The sequence below is a fragment of the Mirounga leonina genome, unplaced genomic scaffold (genome assembly GCF_011800145.1).
Source record: "Mirounga leonina isolate KUSES-001 unplaced genomic scaffold, KU_Mleo_1.0 Mir_101608, whole genome shotgun sequence".
Classification (NCBI taxonomy): Eukaryota; Metazoa; Chordata; class Mammalia; order Carnivora; family Phocidae; genus Mirounga; species Mirounga leonina.
In genome coordinates, this window is record NW_023270163.1 from 3,620,257 (window position 1) to 3,638,222 (window position 17,966).

At 36.6% G+C, this 17,966-nt stretch overlaps 1 pseudogene; it reads left to right on the forward strand.

Moving 5' to 3' along the window:
- The first annotated feature begins 5,106 nt into the window (after nucleotides 1-5,106).
- Nucleotides 5,107-13,673, forward strand: LOC118008182 (annotated as a pseudogene).
- Nucleotides 13,674-17,966: the final 4,293 nt, after the last annotated feature.

Sequence of the window (17,966 nt, forward strand, 5' to 3'; positions counted from 1 at the left end):
TTGTCTGATGTTTTTCTTGTGATTAAACTGACGTTATGGTTTTTTGGGAAGAATGCCATAGAGGTAAAGTGTCATTCATCACATCATGTTTTAACAGGATTTATAATGTTGACTTTCATAATCTGGCTAGGTAGTGTTTGTCAGTTTCTCTTTTGTAAAGTTACTCCTCCCTGCCCCCAAACTTCTCTTTTTCATACTGTCTCTTTAGGAAGTCAGTATGTGCACCCAACACTTAAACAGTGGAGAGATGTGCTTCCTATCTTTGAGGACACAGTATCTACATACATTATTAGGAATCCTTGAATATATTTAGTATTTTATTTCAATCTTTGTGGGTTTTTTTTTTTTTGCTATATCCTTGTATTATTTTTTAAGTAATTTCACTGGCTATTGCAGTATACATATCTAACCTTTTACACTTTCCTTAGAGTTACAGTTTTACCACTAGAAGTAACATGTAGAAGGATTATAAACACATAGGCCCCTTACCTTCTCTCTTTATGCTCTAGTTATCATAGGTATTATATCTCCATACATAGAACACTCCCCTAGACAATGTTATGATGTTATGCTTAATATTCATACATATTTCATAGAAATTGAAGAATTATAGTTCTTAAAATATTTACTTAGATATTTACAACTTTTCTTGCTATTCTTTTCTTTTTTCTGTTCCTGGTCCTTCCAAGTTTCCCTCTAGTATCATTTCCTTTAAACAAGAAGAGTTTTTAGAGTAAGTGTGCTAGTGACAAATTCTCTTCACTTTCCTGTGTATAAGAATGTCTTTAATTTCCCTTAACTCCTGACAGATATGTTCATTGGATATAGAATTATGAGTTGACAGTTCTTTCCTTTCCATACTTTAAAGCTATTTTCAACTGCCTTTGCTTTCCATATATTTTGATGTAAAAATCTATGACCATCCCAATTACTGATCCAACTTGGAAAGCAAAGAAAAAACAATTGGAAATAAAATGAACAGAGTCTTGGAGACATTTGGGAAAATGTAAACTCATGGCCTTAGAATTCTATAAGGAGAGGACAAAGATATTGGGGTGAAAAGGAAATAATAATGAAGAAACAATGACTTCAAAATCCCCAAATCTGTCAAATAGATTAATTTACAGGTTCAAGAATCTCAAACCTCAAACAGGATAAACTTAAAACCATACTTTGATGCATTCTAATTACATTCTTGAAAACCAAGTATGAAGGAAAAAATATTATGAGCAGCTTGAAAATGTCACATTTTATATAATTTAACAATTATATATATTACATTTTGTATTTTTTCATTACCATATAATATGTTGCTTTTTATGCATTCAATATTTGTTTATATTTTCCATATATTTACTATTTTCCACACTTTTTTAAATTCTTGTATTTTAGACCTTGTGTATGTGATCCTTTTTTTAAAGTTTTTTTTATTTAAATTCAATTTAGTTAACATATAGTGTATTATTAGTTTCAGGGTAGAGTTTAGTGATTCATCAGTTGCATATAACACCCAGTGCTTATTACATCACATGCCTTCCTTAATGCCCATCACCGAGTTACCCCATCCTCCCACCCACTTCCCGTCCAGCAACCCTCAGTTTGTTTCCTAGAGTTAAGAGTCTCTTATGGTTTGCCTCCCTCTCTGTTTTTCTTATTTTATTTTTCCTTCCCTTCCCTTATGTTCATGTTTTGTTTCTTAAATTCCACATATGAGTGAAATCCTATGGTATTTGTCTTTCTCCAACTTATTTTGCTTAGTATCATACCCTCTAGGTACATCCACATCATTGCAAATGGCAGTATTTCATTCTTTTTGATGGCTGAGTAATAGTCCATATATATATATATATATATATATATATATATATGCTATCTCTTCTTTATTTATTCATCTGTCAATGAACATCTGGGCTCTTTCATCTGTGCTATCGTTGATAATGCTGCTATAAATATTGGGGTGCATATGCCCCTTCGAATCACTATTCTTGTATCCTTTGGATAAATTTCTAGTAGTGCAATCGCTGGGTCGTAGGGTAGTTCTATTTTTAACGTTTTGAGGAACATCCATACTGTTTTCCAGAGTGGCTGCACCAGTTTGCATTCCCACCAACAGTGTAAGAGAATTCCCCTTTCTCTGCATCTTTGCCAACATCTGTTGTTCATTTTAGCCATTCTGACTGGTATGAGGTGGTATCTCATTGTGGTTTTGATTTGTATTTCCCTGATGCCGAGGGAGGTTGAGCATTTTTTCATGAGTCTGTTGGCCATTTGGATATCTTCTTTGGAGAAATGTCTATTTATGTATTCTGCCCATTGTGATCCCTTTTTGTAAAAATTGATATTCTTGTTCTTTAAAACCCCCAGGAAAAAAGCAATTTTAGTGGTTACTTTATCTTTTAGGTCCCTACCTTCACTAAGATTTTATCCTGATAATTTGTTACTATCTTTTCAGATCCTCCATCCTATGAGAAGATTTTTTTGACTGGTGTTTTTAATAGTTTTCAGCAGGACAAATGGTCAGAATAACTCTCTGTCTCCCACCTGGAGCATGAGAATCAGAAGTCTAATTTTTTTTTATTATAAGCTTACTTATGTAATTTACTTTGAAATGTAAAAATGTCCAGCATTTTTATGTGTTTATTTTTAGGCATAGGGTGGGACATTTTATATAAGCCCTTCCGCCATATTACTGTCAGTCTCTGAAGTAACTTTTAAAACGTTTATTAAAGGCTTTAGAATTAACTAAATGGGAAAATATAGTGCTATGTTTTAGAATAGAAGTGGAGATTCTAATATTCCATGATCTTTAAATATGTCTATCTAATACTCATAATTTAAAGTTGTCAATTTTTCTCTTATTTTTGCATGTTTTTAACCCCTAGAGGAGATTGTGTTTTATCATTGTGGTGACTGTACAGTTACCACAGAGTATATGATGCATGCATGACATATTTTATCTGTGTGAAATTTTGGTTATTAGCACTAAAACTAAATGCCCATAAATTTCTGTGGCTTCAACTTTCTGAAGTAGTTTGTCTTATTTGAAAAATCTTGGGCTGCACCAAAAATATCTATGAATTATTTATGATGATAGTTGGGGAGTTGTTTTTAAATATAATGTGTATATGAGACTTTAAGTAGAATGCACTGAATGCCAACTGAGTGTGTGTCTTTTATGAATTGGTTCTTAGTAACCATGACTAGATTATAGAAGTAATTTTATTTGTGGTTTCTAGTTTGGAGTTATAAAATGGAACTGTTTCTTTAAGTGATTCTTATTATTAGTTAAATTGCATTTTTGATATTCTAAACTAGTTGTGTGGAATTAGGATGGTTTAAAATGTAGTAATGGATACATGCATAAACCAAAGAACTTCTGAAATCAGTGGTTCAAGTATCATCCTGACTGAGACAAAGGAACTGCCTAGTGACACAACTAAAAACAATATTTCAATTAAAAATACCAATGAAATAGTACCTTAAATTTCTTATTTTACTGGAGTTCTTCTCTGGCTTTGAATGGAGGAAGTCAGTGGTGGTTGGAATATCTTCATCTTTTCAGACACCTGATGCTGTGTTAAGGTGATATTGAGAGGGAGGAATATCTGGACCTGTACCCTTTCAGCCAATTCCAATTTCAAAGTGCTAATAGCCAATTTTGAATGTGGCACATTACAGAGGTTAAGTTGAAAATTGAAAAAAGAGATAAACGCATCGCTTAAGAAGAGACTTTAAAATTGACTAAAAGTGCTCATATTAAAGAACTTAAAGTGTTAACTTAGTACATGAACATATATGGCTTTATTATCTAAGCTGTTTACATTCTCTTTTTTGTAGTCTCCAAGACAAAGCATAGCTAATAATACATTCTAGCCTGATAATGTCATTCAAATATAAGCATGAGATTGCCCAATAAGTGAAGGACATGGGAAAATACATAAACAGGCCTTTTTTAAAATAGGGAAATACATTTTGAAAGACACTTATAATTGGTAGGAAAACAGTGGGCCATATTTACCTGAAGAGAAACATTGTGCTGAAATGGGAAGTTTGATTATGTTAAGTAAAAGTTTATACACTATATTCAGTTGCAGGTTATATAAAATAAAGAGGAAGATATCCTCACATATTTATATATTTGGAAATCCTTTGTGAATTAACATAATAGAAATAAATGTACTGAATTAGTGGGATTGGATGAACATGACTTGGTAATAGAGACTCAACATTGGTCAGCAAGATTCATGTAGATACAGGCAATATAAACAGGAAGAGTTTGTACAGATTTTGCATTTGGGGGACCCCTAGAAGTGAGCTAAGACACCTTGTGACAAAATTAGTAGGAATCTAATTAAGTGGAGCGAAGATCTTAGTTAGAAACAGACTGCAAGTTGGGTGCCTAGGTGGCTCAGTCGGTTAAGCATCTGCCTTCGGCTCAGGTCATGATCCTGGAGTCCCAGGATCAAGTTCCACATCGGACTCTCTGCTCAGCGGGGAGTCTGCTTCTCCCTCTCCCCCACTCATGCTCTCTCTCTCTCTCGCTCACTCTCTCAAATAAATAAATAAAATCTTAAAAACAACAACCACAAAACAGACTGCAAGTGCTACTCTTGATTGCTCTGGTTCCTGGGATTCTTCCTCACACTTATGACATTGTAATGGACTAACCTGCATGTTAATAAAGGGAATAGCATTTAGGGGTAGAACAACAAATCCTGTAGCTTGGTTTGCCAAGAGGAAGAAGCATGGTAGAATTCGGGAGGACTTTGTACAAATAATATGGAGAGAAAGGATTCAACTGTGAGCTCAACAATATTTTTGCCTTACCTTCTGTTTGTCTCTTCCCTGTCCTCTGTGAATGTTAACTATGTTATCCTTTTTCTTTTATCTGCTGGCATCATATTGAGGAGGCATTCCTGAAATGAGATATGGAAGAATTCATTCCCTAAAGAGGCTTTCACAAAAACTCTTGGGTTTCTAGGTCTGCTGCTATAGTAGTTCTCTCTAATCGCTTGCTGTTTTTAAAGGGAGCTGAGCCTGCCCCTGAGTAGGAGCAATATGGAGCTTAGTAGGAGCAATATGGAGTTTAGTAAGTGCCCTGATTGAATGTTGACTGAGTTAATAGTGTTGATGAAACTGAGGAGAGAGACTATATTAGTTAAGATAAACTGTGACCATGTACTCACAATTTCCCATTACCTAATCACTGACTTGACCATATTCTAGTCAGGCTTCTCTCCTCCACATAGGTCCCTGAACTTTGGTTTTGCCCCTGCTTAAGCAAGCAAGAAGATGTAGACATCCGCCCTTATAGCTCATTCCATGAATTGGCTGACTACAGAAACAATTTTTGTTGTTGAAGTGCCTGGATTTTTCCACCTTCTCACCCCCATTGCTTGCCTCCCTCCCCCATAAAGTTCCTACTAGCCCTCTTACCCATTCCTGCTTTTTAAAAAGCTTTTCAGTGTTTGATTTTGAAACACTAGCAGATCCTGAGGTCAGCATGTTCTACTTACTGCAATCATCTTTTTGAATAGTCTTTCCTTATGTAAGTTCAATTTATTGTAATTTGACAGCTGTTATAAATAACACCTAAATTTCAGTGGTTTAATACAGAAAAATTTACTTTTTCTTCACACTACAGACCAATGATCTGTTTCATGCAGTCCTTCAAGGACCCAGGTTCTTTCAATCTCGTTGTTCCATTGTTTTCAGTCCTTCAATGGATCATTTGTATTTGGCCAGGAGACAAGGGAGGAGAGTGTAGAGGATTACAAAAGAGGTTTTACAGGTCAGGCCGGCAAGTGACACACTTCATGTTCACCCATATTCCATTGGCCAAAACTGAACTACCTAACTGTAAGAGCCCTAAGAAATGTAGTATAGAAGCAGTTTCAGGTAGAAGAGGAGATTATAGTTATTGCTGAGAGCTAGGATTCTCTGCCACATTGTATATCTCTGTCAGAACTAAAAATGACTTGAATAGTCTGGAATGATGAATGAAATCCAAAAATAAATAATAGTAAAAAATTTAACAAAAATATTAGTGTTCTAAAATCCAGCTACACAAGTATCAGATTCAAAGAAAGTTACAACAGCAAGAACAAGATAAAATGACTTAGGCCAATAGCTTATGACATGGGTATGATGTCAACATATGCTGAAGAGAAAGAATAATGACTCAAATACTGTTATACTTCCCTCCACCCCAGAAAAACAAAAATCTACTAACAGTGACATGGTAATAACAAATTTCTTTTAGTAGCAAGCAGGGGAAATTAATTTTAGTATTTTAACAAAATGTTAAGTATACTGAAAGGGTACTGTTGTGTCTCACAGTTTTGAAGAAAGATTTTTAATAGCTAAGACACACAAAGGGCTGGGATCATGGTGGATCTGGAACTTCAACAGCAGAAAATTGTGGATCTTCTCCCTGACATTCTGACGTTAACATGACTTGGCTTTGAACTTTCCCAGTCTCTGTTTTGATATCTCTGAATGTCCTGTAGAAATAATTTTATTTGGTCTATGGATCAGTCAGCTATAGTTACAGATTCAAAGTTCACCTAATCATTGGTATTGGTTTTGGTATTGGTATTGGTTTCCTCTCCTCCAAAGGGAGGATTACTTTGAATCGGATAGCTACCCAAAGAAGAGCGTACTTCAGGTTGGAAGTAAAATAATAAGATTTAAGTAAAGCCCAAAAGAAGTGGGAGATGATAAGGTGTGATTTCAACCACACTCTTTGGGTCTCCATTTATTACAAGGCCATATGCTGGGAGTAAGTGATACAAAGATGAGTTAGACACACAAAACCTAATCTGCCCTTCTGCTGTGCTTCACCACCAGGTCACTGGCTGCAATTCCAGATTCCTGTGCTACGGGCCAGAAGGCAGAGTTCCAGTGTTCCTGTCTTTAATTGTCAAATCTAGGTCCACCAGTATCTGCAGTTCAAGTAGAGAAATTTCTGGGCCATGAAAAGTGTACAAATAAAACTGTGGAAATTCATACAAAAGAGAAATGGAAGTAAGAGAGGAAATCATGAATGAAGCAATACTGCAGAGTCTTGACAGATGGTATACAGAAACTAATGACTATTTACCATAATTCATTTTTGTTTTCCTCCTAGGCACATAGCTGAACTACATTTCTCAGCCTCACTTGCAATTAAGTATGGCCATATGACAGAATTACAGTCAATGTAACATGAAACAAAATAATGTCCTGTATCATAAAGAGTTTTTTTATATGAGTTCTTCCTTAAAGAAGAACTCTTTTCCTCTTCCAATAAACTTATGACAATTTCCCAGAGGCACTTGGAAGCCACATGCTGAATATGGCAGAATGGCCATCAACCTGGGCCTGTTAATGACTATGGAACAAAGTCTCTTTCAAAAGATCAGACCACCCTGGGCTGTTAAACAGATGAGAAATTAACCTTTAATATGCTAAATTGTTTTTTTACATGTTTTGGTCAATTTAACACACACACACACACACACACACACACACACACACTACCCTACTCCAATGTAGAAATTGGTGTCAGAAGAGAGGAACTACCGGAACAAAAATCTAAAGTATGAGTCATTGGCTTCATGGATAGGCAAAGATGTAGCAGGCTTGGAAAGTGAACCCCATTTTATGTAGGGTCAAAAAAATTTGGCAAAACTATCTTTTTCAGTACTTTTTAAGCTAAAACAAAGATATATAAGCCTATAGCTCTAGAGTACTGGTGTCAGTGTATTACTCTTTAGTTGTCAATTACCTATTACATTTAGCAAGAAAGAGCCCAGGTACTGAATGAGTGATCTTCCAGAACAGAGCTATGAACCAATCTGGTCCACTAATGCCAGACTGATATGTAAGAAGGAAAAACTTTTCTCTCATGTAAACTGCTATACTTGAGTCTGTTGGTTACATCAGCATTGCCTTTACTTTAATTGGGCGGTGAGGGGTTGCTGGAGAGCATGAACAAAGCCACATAAGTAACTTAGGTGTACCAAGAAAATGTCAAGACATTTTGTTTGTCTAGAACATAGGTTGGCAAATTATGGCTCAAGGGTTAAATTCAGCCTGCTGATTTTTTTTCAATACTGTTATTGGAACACAGCCACATTCATTAATGTATTGCCTATTGTACAGTTATTATCTATTATATAGTTTATAACATATTGAGTAGTTGCAATAGAGACCATATGGTCTGTAAAGCCAAACATATTTACTATCTGGCCCTTTACAGAAAAAGTTTGCTGACCCCTGGTCCAGACAGTGTATTATAAATAATGTAGGGAAAGTGAGATAATTCCTAAGAATATTTGTTAAAGTCAGTGTTGAAGGTCTTAGAAGTCAGAATGAATGGGGCAATGAGGAACTATTACAGGTATTTAAAAGGTGAGTGATGTCCATAAATATTTCTAGAAATCACATTGTGGGATGACAGTGACAAACTAGAGTGGTCAAAGGAAAATAAGCTTGCAGGTAAAGAATCTGAAACCAGGTCATAAGTGGGAATGGTTGGAGAATCTATAAATATTTAGCCTGCAGAAGAGAAAATTTAAGGTGTACAATATGTAGGTATTCAAATATTTAAAAGCCTGACTAGTGGGAAAAATCCAATTTATTTGCAAATATCCAATTCAGTATCTCATCAGAAGGCAGTGTTCCTCTAAGACACTTGAGTAGAGCTAAATTGAGATTCTTTAAGAGGTCAAATCAGATAAATACAAATATACTCTAAAAATGTCTAGCACAAAACCATGCCATCTATTTTTTATGTTGAAATCCCCTGTTACATTTTCTCATTAATCCACTGCACTTTGACTTGCATCATCACCACTGCCAGCCCCCTGGATTTGCTTTTGCCAAGGTTACCACTATTAGCTTTGTTGAAAAATTCATTGAACACTTTTCTGGCATTTACACTATTCCTGACCTGCTTTTAAAAATCTTCTTGTCACTTTGATTTTGCAACACTAACCTTGCTGTTTTTTCCTCTCTCTGGACATTTCGTGTTACTCTCCTTCAAAGGCTCTTATTTTGTTGGCCTTCCATTACATATTAGTTTTAGCCGAAGTTCTGCAATGGACTTTCTTTATTCTACCCCATCTCACTGGTGTCTGCTGCATATTCTAAAAGTAGATGCTAAAGCCATAGTGCATCTTGTTTTCAAAGTCTTTTTAAGAATTCACGAGGTTTTAGGATTAAGTTTTAAGAAAAGTTTGTCTCTCTCAATAACTTTAATGTATTCATTTCCAATTGAGTGCCTAATTGGCTCTGTCCTTGGTGCTGGAAATCCAACAGCTGCGAGGTAGGGAAAAACACATGAGATTCTTGCTCTTGTGGGATTTTCATTCTGGTTGGAGGGGAAGAAAAGAAGTAAACAAAAATTAGGATAAACATGAAAATTTCAGAGATGGCCAAGTACTATAAAGAAAATAGACCATGATAATTAATCAGGGAATAGCTGGGAAATTTATTAATTTAGATAGGATGGTCAGGTATAGATTCTAAGAGTCTTGAATAATGAGAAACTAAGACTTTTGACCTAGGTCCTGGATAATGAGAAGGAGTTGGTCATGTGAAGATTTAGGGGAATAATATTCTCACTGTATTGCATAGTGAGTCCAAAGACTTGAAGGTGGGAAATAAATGTGGCATGTTGAAGGAACAGAGAGATTATTAGAATGTAGTTAACAATGGGGGAAAGTAATAATTGATGAGAATAGAAAAATAATGAGAGCCAGAGTATTTTGTGCTTTGTGGGGTATGATGTGAAGTTTGAATTATCTATAAGTGCAATGAAAAGCCATTGGAAGAATTTTTAGTATGAAGGTGACATGATATCACATTACCTGTATTTTTCTATTTGTCAAATGATACAAGTTATATAACTTTTTACTTTGCTGCAAGGAAATTTAGATGCACAGTAAATTCTTGACAACAGGATATGAATTAGCTTATGACTTCATGTATATTTATTATCTTATTCTTTTTATTTCTGTTATAATTTTTATATGTGAGCTTCTTTTGAAAAATGCCTCAAAGTATTTTTGAAGAACTGATAATATGAATCATATAATACATTCTGACTTGAAATAAGAGCATTGGACTTGGATTTGATAACCTGCATGCTATGCCAGTTCTAACACTAAATTATTCATGTGAATTTAGGATAATAATTCAAACTCTTTGGGCCTTAATATCCTCATCCCCAAATGAGGAAATTAATGCCTCTCAGGAATATTGTGTGGAGAAGATTGTGACTGTATATAGGCAGATAGTTGTAGAACTATATATATTCAGTACATATTTCTTAAGCTTCCTCTATGGGCTAAAAATTAGATATTAAAATTTGGGGATTCAAGATCTACTCTTATAAGAAGAATCTGGGTAAAGTTATGTTAAATATATAGTGCCAAACATTTTTAATCCATGTATATTTCATATAGAAAAGGAAATATTGGACATCTTCTCAAGTGTATGATCCTCCTTAGATTTTTTTTTAATAAGGAGGTTGAATCTCTTGACAAACATATGAAATTTGAATCAGGAATAGTTCAAGTTCAATGCTAAAATTAGGAGAAAAGTTTGAACAAGTTCTCTGTATGCATCCTCATCAGAATTACTGCTAATGGCTATGTGCAAAGTTTAGCTGATGAATTATTCAGTTTGATATCAATCTTGTCTGTTGCCACAGACTTTTGAAACAAAGAATGCTTTGCAATTCTTAGGAATATACCTTTAGGCAACAATCGAAATATTACTTGACATCCACAGTTCATGCTTTTAAAACTTATTTAAAGTATAAGTAAATTGCATAAGAAGCTTTTAATTCCTATAACTTTTGAATAATTTATCTTACCTTTTCATCAAGCTCTTGTGTGTATTTTGCTATGAAATACTGTCAGCTCCATGTGTACATTATTTTAACCCTAGAAAGGACTGACTTTGTAAATATTAACATTACATGGGTGGCTAATGAGCAGACTCCTTAGAACTCAAGTGCTCTGTGAGCCACATTTTGGAAACCACTGGATTATAGAAAACTATTACCTATGCCTACTGTACCCGGCCCTCAGGTCTGTAATGTATGCATTGATTAGTGTCTTTCCATTTTGTCCATATCAAAATTTAAGTGCCTGTTCGTGGCATTGCAGAACTTAAGAAATCTGCTCTCTCATCATGCCTCTTATACTTCCCCACCATGGCTCTGGTCTTTCCACCTATACTTCTCTCCCCTGAAATAACCACTTCTTGCCAGCTTTAATACTACGTACCATTGAAGACTCAGTCTTTTCTACGATTATTTCACAGGTCTGGAATAGTTACAAATAGTCCTTCCTCTGCACTGACTCTGAGCTTTGCCAACTGGTTATTTATTACATGTCTCCATGGCCATCACGAGAAGTGGTTGTGGCCCTGGGGAAACTACCAGTGAAGGCTGCTCAGGAAAATCATTTGCAGAAGGAAGCCACTCTATAGGTAGGTATCTTTCATAGGATCCCTGGGATAGACAGAAAAGACATTAAGATTGCAGTATCCCTGCTATCACTGCAAATGAGTGGAACAGAGTGCAGACACCCATGTTGCCCTGCCAAAGAAAGGGGTCTATTTCAATTACTATAAATTCCCTGAAGATAGAAACTGTATTATTTATCTTCATATCTCAAGTTCTCTGCATATTAGATGGTACAAATGAGGCCTCCCTACATACTTGTTGAAATGAATTGCAGTAGCGTTTTGAGACATTGCATACCATTTGTTTGTATGCTTTTCATAACATCACTGTCCTTTGTTTTTTTTTTTTTTCATAGAAAGAAAACAAACCAGGTTTTTCTAACTAGGTAGACTAAGTGACAAAAGCTTCAAAATTCTCATAAAGAAATTGAAACGCACCTTTATAAAGCAATGTTGTATGCAGGCAAAATGATAGTACTATAAACTGTTAGGATAGCAGATATTGGAGAAACATTAGAGCACAATTTTGTTAAGTGCAGATTCAAATTGGGACAGATCTAGACTCAGGTGCTAGCTCCATTTACAGGCTGTGATCTGGACCAAAACTCCAGCTTCCTTAGTTGCTGTATAATGGACACAATAATAGTATCTGTCCATGAATATTTAACCAGGATACTGCATATAAAATACCAAGCACTGTAAGACTTAGCAGTCATTGTTGTTTTTGAGCTTTTAGATGAAAATTAGGTTCTGGCTAAAATGTTAGGTTAGAAAATTTATTAGGTCCACCTTCACATTTAGCATCTACTTCTTAGAAAACTTCTTATAGTCTGGGCTGGGCAAACGGAATCGTGATCAGTTTGACCACTATTGCCAACTACCTCTTACTGTCAAGTAGCTCCGTGGCAACAGGCCCCATATAGGCTCTGTTCTGTTCCCACACCCCATACCCAACTTCAGCTGCCAGGAGTCTCTTTTTATTTCCCTCTTCCTCTTTGCTGTGTTGGTCGAGTCCTAGTCCTTATGTTACTTTTTATCCCCCAATGCCTTAAAGAATGTAATTTAACCTGCCTTGTTTTTTCATCTGTGAAACAAGGGTAATAACCTTCTTATCACCTGTGCTCAAACAAACATAGTAAGAATTAATGAGATAAAGCGTAGAGGTAATAAAGTCTAAGAAATGTTAAAGTGCATTAAACTCATTCAAAGAAATAAAGTTTAAAAAGTATAAGAATAGAGTCTGATGGGGAGCAGGAGTGGAGAGCGGACCCTAGAGAGCCCTGAGCAGCCCCAGCGCCTTGGCCTAGTTACCATCACACCCCGGGAGGGGGCGCCGCTGCCGCAGCCAGCCCCAGTCATCATCCCCGCCACCACGAACAGCAGTCTCACATCTGAGGTGCCTGCCTGAGGGACAAGAAGATCATCCCGACGAAGGTTTTGGGGAAATGGTTAAATGTAAGAAACGGATATGGTTTCATCAACAGGAATGACACCAAGGAAGTTGTATTTGTACACCAGACTGCCATAAAGAATAACCCCAGGAAGTCCCTTCGCAGTGTAGGAGATGGAGAGGCTGTGGAGTTTGCTGCTGTTGAAGGAGAAAAGGGTGCAGAGGCAGCCCATACTGTGACAGGCCCTGGTGGAGCTCCAGTGCAAGGCAGTAAATATGCAGCCGGCAACGCTCTCCACATCGCAGGGGTCCTCCACCCAATTCCCAGCAGAATTGCCAGAATAGTAGGAGTGGGGAAAGAAGGAGGGTGGGGAGAGTGCTCCCGAAGGCCAGGCTCAATCGCACTGGCCCTACCCTACTGCAGGGGACGCTTTCCATCCTACTACATGCGGAGACCCCAGAGGCCTGGACCACGGTCTTCTAACCCTCCTGTGCCCGGTGAGGTGATGGAGGGAGCTGACAAGGTGCAGGAGAACAAGGTAGACCAGTGAGACAGAATATGTTTCAGGGTTATAGACCATGACTCTGCAGGGGTCTTCCTCGCCAAAGAGCCTAAAGAGGACTGCAATGAACAAGATAAGGGAAATCAGGAGATGAGATACAACGTCTGCAGCTACCTCAGTGTTGGTACCACCTCAACTTCAATTACCAACGCAGATGCCCAGAAAACCCTAAACCACAAAATGGCGAAGAGACAAAAACAGCCCACCCACCAACTGAGAATTCGTCTACTCCCTAGGCTGAGCAGGGCTGGGCTGAATAAATACCAGCTTACCATCTCTACCATCATCCAGTTTAGCCCAACAAGAATAAATGAATATAAAATTCCAGCATGCATTAATTCACCCAATTTTGGTCAGAAATCAACAAATCACAGAATATTTGAGTTGGATGGGAGCTTTGAGATCATGTACTTCAGTTCTAGTCTGTTGACATGAAAACCGAGGCTCCAATAAGGGAAAGTGACCTCCTTAAATTCATGCAGCAGTTTAGTGGAAGTGCCAGGTAAACTCCTATTATGCCCTTATGAAACAAGACAAAAAATATACTTTCATCAGTATTTTTTTAGGTAATTACCATGATCAAATTTTCCCAATGGGAGCCCTCTGATCTTAGTGCAGTGTTTCAGAAACATTGTTCTATCAAGAATTCCAAAATGTAGGAGAGAGAAACAGCCCTGACATCTCATCTCCCCCACCACTCTCAAGATATCACCACGGGACAAGAGCTACTTTTAATAAACCTTAGAATAGAGGACAATATAGTGATTATTTTCAGCAGTATAATCTGGACCAAAGAAAGTTCTGGTTATCTAGTGAAGACTGAAACAAAACTTATTGCAAGGAACCAAAGGCAGTGCCTCATTGTTCTCAGTCAATGACAATTACATAATATTTAGAATACCTTTGTCTCCTCAATGATCTGTGGCTTTGGATTAGCATGAAAGTGGAAGGCTAATGGAACTATTAATCTTCATTACCCTAATAGTCCTCAAAGTCCTATTAGGGTAATGAAGATAGAAACTATTCCAGATTCCTCACATCATTATGGTCATTGACAACCTGAGAATCACTATCAGCCCCTCTCCACATCAGTGCTTATTTCCAACCCTAAAAATGGAGGGGATTTTCTGAAGGTAGGAGATGATGGCCTTGAAATTGAGACTGATGTTAATTAGAGATGTGACACTCTAGTCTAAAACTTGCAGCAGAACCATGTCTCTCAACATATTCAAAACACACACCAAAATGCCTAACATGTATGCCCCAAAGAGAACCATATTTTGGAAGAAACTCCTTGGTAAATGTTCAAAATAAATTTAGAAACTCAATTGATGAGATTCTTTACATTCAAATCTGATGACAAGCACAGACCAGACTTAACACCTCAAAAACAAAACAACAAAAATTTGGGCACTAAGTGGGGAGAAGAGCAATCATCTCCCAGTATCAATAATCAATATAACTGGAACAAAGTACTATCCAAATCTTGTGAAAATACTGAGCCCTGCTCTCCACCCTCCTTCCCACTGATACCAGTTTTGGCTATAAAAGATGTTTCTTCACCAAAACCCTTGGAAAAGATCACTTGATTCTAGCTCACTATTCAGATCCATAATAATCTTCCCGTGTCCTTCAGGGGGAGCCTCAGCTGGCCCCTGAGTAATGAAAGACACAGTGGGTTTCAAGTTTGGTTATACATTTGATATCTGAGGAGCTTAAAAAAAATCACAATGACTCAGCTCTACCCCAGATCAATTAAATGAAAAGCTGAGGGTAGGGCCAGGCACAAGTTTTTTTGAAAGTTCTTCAGGTGATTGTAATATGTAGCCAGAGTTGAGAATCTCCGTAATAGTGTACCTTCTGCAGGCCCCTGTGGCTTTGGAGACTTGGAGGAATCTATCTTGCTCTCCACCATCCGAACCCCACCTACCCCAAATCCTTAAACAAAGAAGTCTGTGGAGGTCTCCAAAGTGCAGGTTACCTTTCCCTAGTGTTTTATTGTTCTGCCACTATTAGTGCCAAATGAGTAATAACAGCTGAGTGGTCACAGGACATAGACAGATGGGGACATAGACTCAAACAGGTGGAATACACCCAGTGCTAGAGCAGATGGATATGGAAGGAAGCCAAAACTTTCTCCAAAAGTGACAGCTGGGGGCAGATTTGAGAATCATCCAGCTTTGGTTAATATAACAGTAACTAGAGGAGCTCACAGATGATGATAAACCCTCTCCATCTCTAGGGAATCAAAGTCAGGGCCCGGATTAAGATGAGGCAACTGAGGCCCTCAACCCAGGCACAAAATTTTAGGGGTCATCAAAAAACTCAGTAAATCAAGATGCATATTGTTTTGATAAACTATTTAAAAAATTCTAAATTAGTGAAAAAATTCATGATGAACAAAATTTTAAATCAATACAGGAGCCAATCCTGCACTTGCATAACTCATTCATTTCCCTCATCCTAACCCAGGTCCTGTCAGATCCTGTCACCCTGGTTCTGGCTCTGGGATAAATCCCATCCAGGCCCCAGATCCACCTACAACCCAGAAGAGGAACATACTCTTATTCAGGAGAAAGGTGATGGGACTTCTACCCCATTTTTGTGTGAGATGGCTAGGTGTGAAACAAGTTGTACCCTAAGCTTCTTCCCTATAGCTGGTCCAGAAAGCAGCCCTCCTCTACCCCAAAATAAATCTCATGGAATTTCACCAGTATAAATTGAAAAGCTGTAAATGAGAAGAAAGGATGAAGAACCCCAGGGGTGGAAGAATGGGGTGAAATGGATGGAAGGAGGCAGCTATTGGTCTGTTGCCTAACTCTTTACAGTTGAAACTCTTGACAGCTCTGTCCCCAGATCGATCATTCCTAAAATGATTCTCTAATGGTTGGATTTCATGCATCCAGCAGATTTAGGAGAGAGGTAGAGATGGAAAATTTCCAACTTCTCCCTATGGGGTACTCATTAAAATAATAGACTTAAGAGTGAACAAATGAGTGAATGGATGAATGGGTGGGTGCCTGCTGTCTCTGCATTAGAATAAAATCTGTTCTCTACATTTTCAAGGTCAAAAATATATAGTAGAGTCTGTAATAACCCCTGCCATCAATTCATTTTTGATTACTGCTCAAAAAATGTTATATGAAATAAAATTGTACTACCAAAAAAATGTTAACGGTAGATACATATGGGGGAAGAGAAATTCTGCTTTATATACTACATGGTTGGAAGTTTTAAAGGCATCTACTATTTTATAATTAAAACGATGTTAATAAGAAAACAAAGATCTGATTTAAAAAGTAGGAATTAAAAAGTCATGGCCCTATACATCAAAACCTAGAAGTTAAAATTATAAAATAAACTTGGAAAATTGTAAAAAAAAGTAAAATTAAACAGTAATAATATACCATTTGTCACCTATTAAATTATAAAAAATAATAAACCACAATGATGCTCAATGGTGGCAAGATATATGAAACAAGCATCAAGTATTGGTGGTGGAACTATATATTAGCACAAATATTATGAATTTATGGAAGAAACAGCAATCTCTAGCAACCTTCAAAAATCTTCAAGCATTATGATGTAGAAATTACACTTTGGGGACTATATCATAAAGAAATAATCAGAAATAGGGATATACATCAGTGAATGAAGATGGTCCTCCCAGAATTATTGTATAATGAGAAAAAAATGGAAAGATTTACCTGTAGGGGAATGGGATAAAATAAATTATAGCACATTCATGTGATCACATAAAATGTAGGCCCTTTAATTTTATTTGGAAATATATGGGGAAATGTTGACTATATAATATAAATGGGAATAAAGCAGAATACAGAGTTGTATATCCAATTTACTCTAAAAGAAAGACTAGAGGGGCACCTGGCTGGCTCAGTCAGAGGAGTGTGCAACTCTTGATCTTGGGGTTGTGAGTTTGAGCCCCACACTGGGTGTAGAGATTACTTAAAATCTTTAAGAAAAAAAAGAAAGACTGGAAAATAGTGATCCAAGGTAAAAGAGTTGTTATCTCTGATAGTACAAATATATATTCCAAAGAATCAACAATGAGCTTATGTAATTTTTATAATCAAACATGTAAATAATATATAATTTAATTGGATCCTCATAAAGGACTGGATTCCTAGATTATTATAACCCTGTCTTTGTTTTCTCCATACACCCTACTGTCACTTTACCCATGAAAATGTTTTCTCAATTGTGGATTTACTGCCTCTATGAAAGATAAAATATAAAGGTATAGTTAAACTACTATCTATGCTATTCTCCAATATCCTTTATCAAAATTACATCCACGTGACATAATGTTGCTATTTTTTTTTTAGGTAAAATGGTTTTGTTCAGGCAAAAGTTTCTTTGTTAGACAGTGGCAAAAATTATTCAATAAAAAGTATTTTTTGAGCATCTATCATGTGCCTTGTACTATGTTTGGCACTGGGCATTTAATGGTGAACAAGGCACACTTAATTCTTGAAATAATCAATTTTAAAGTCTGAGGAGATAGATAAGAGAAAAACATGAGAATAAATGAA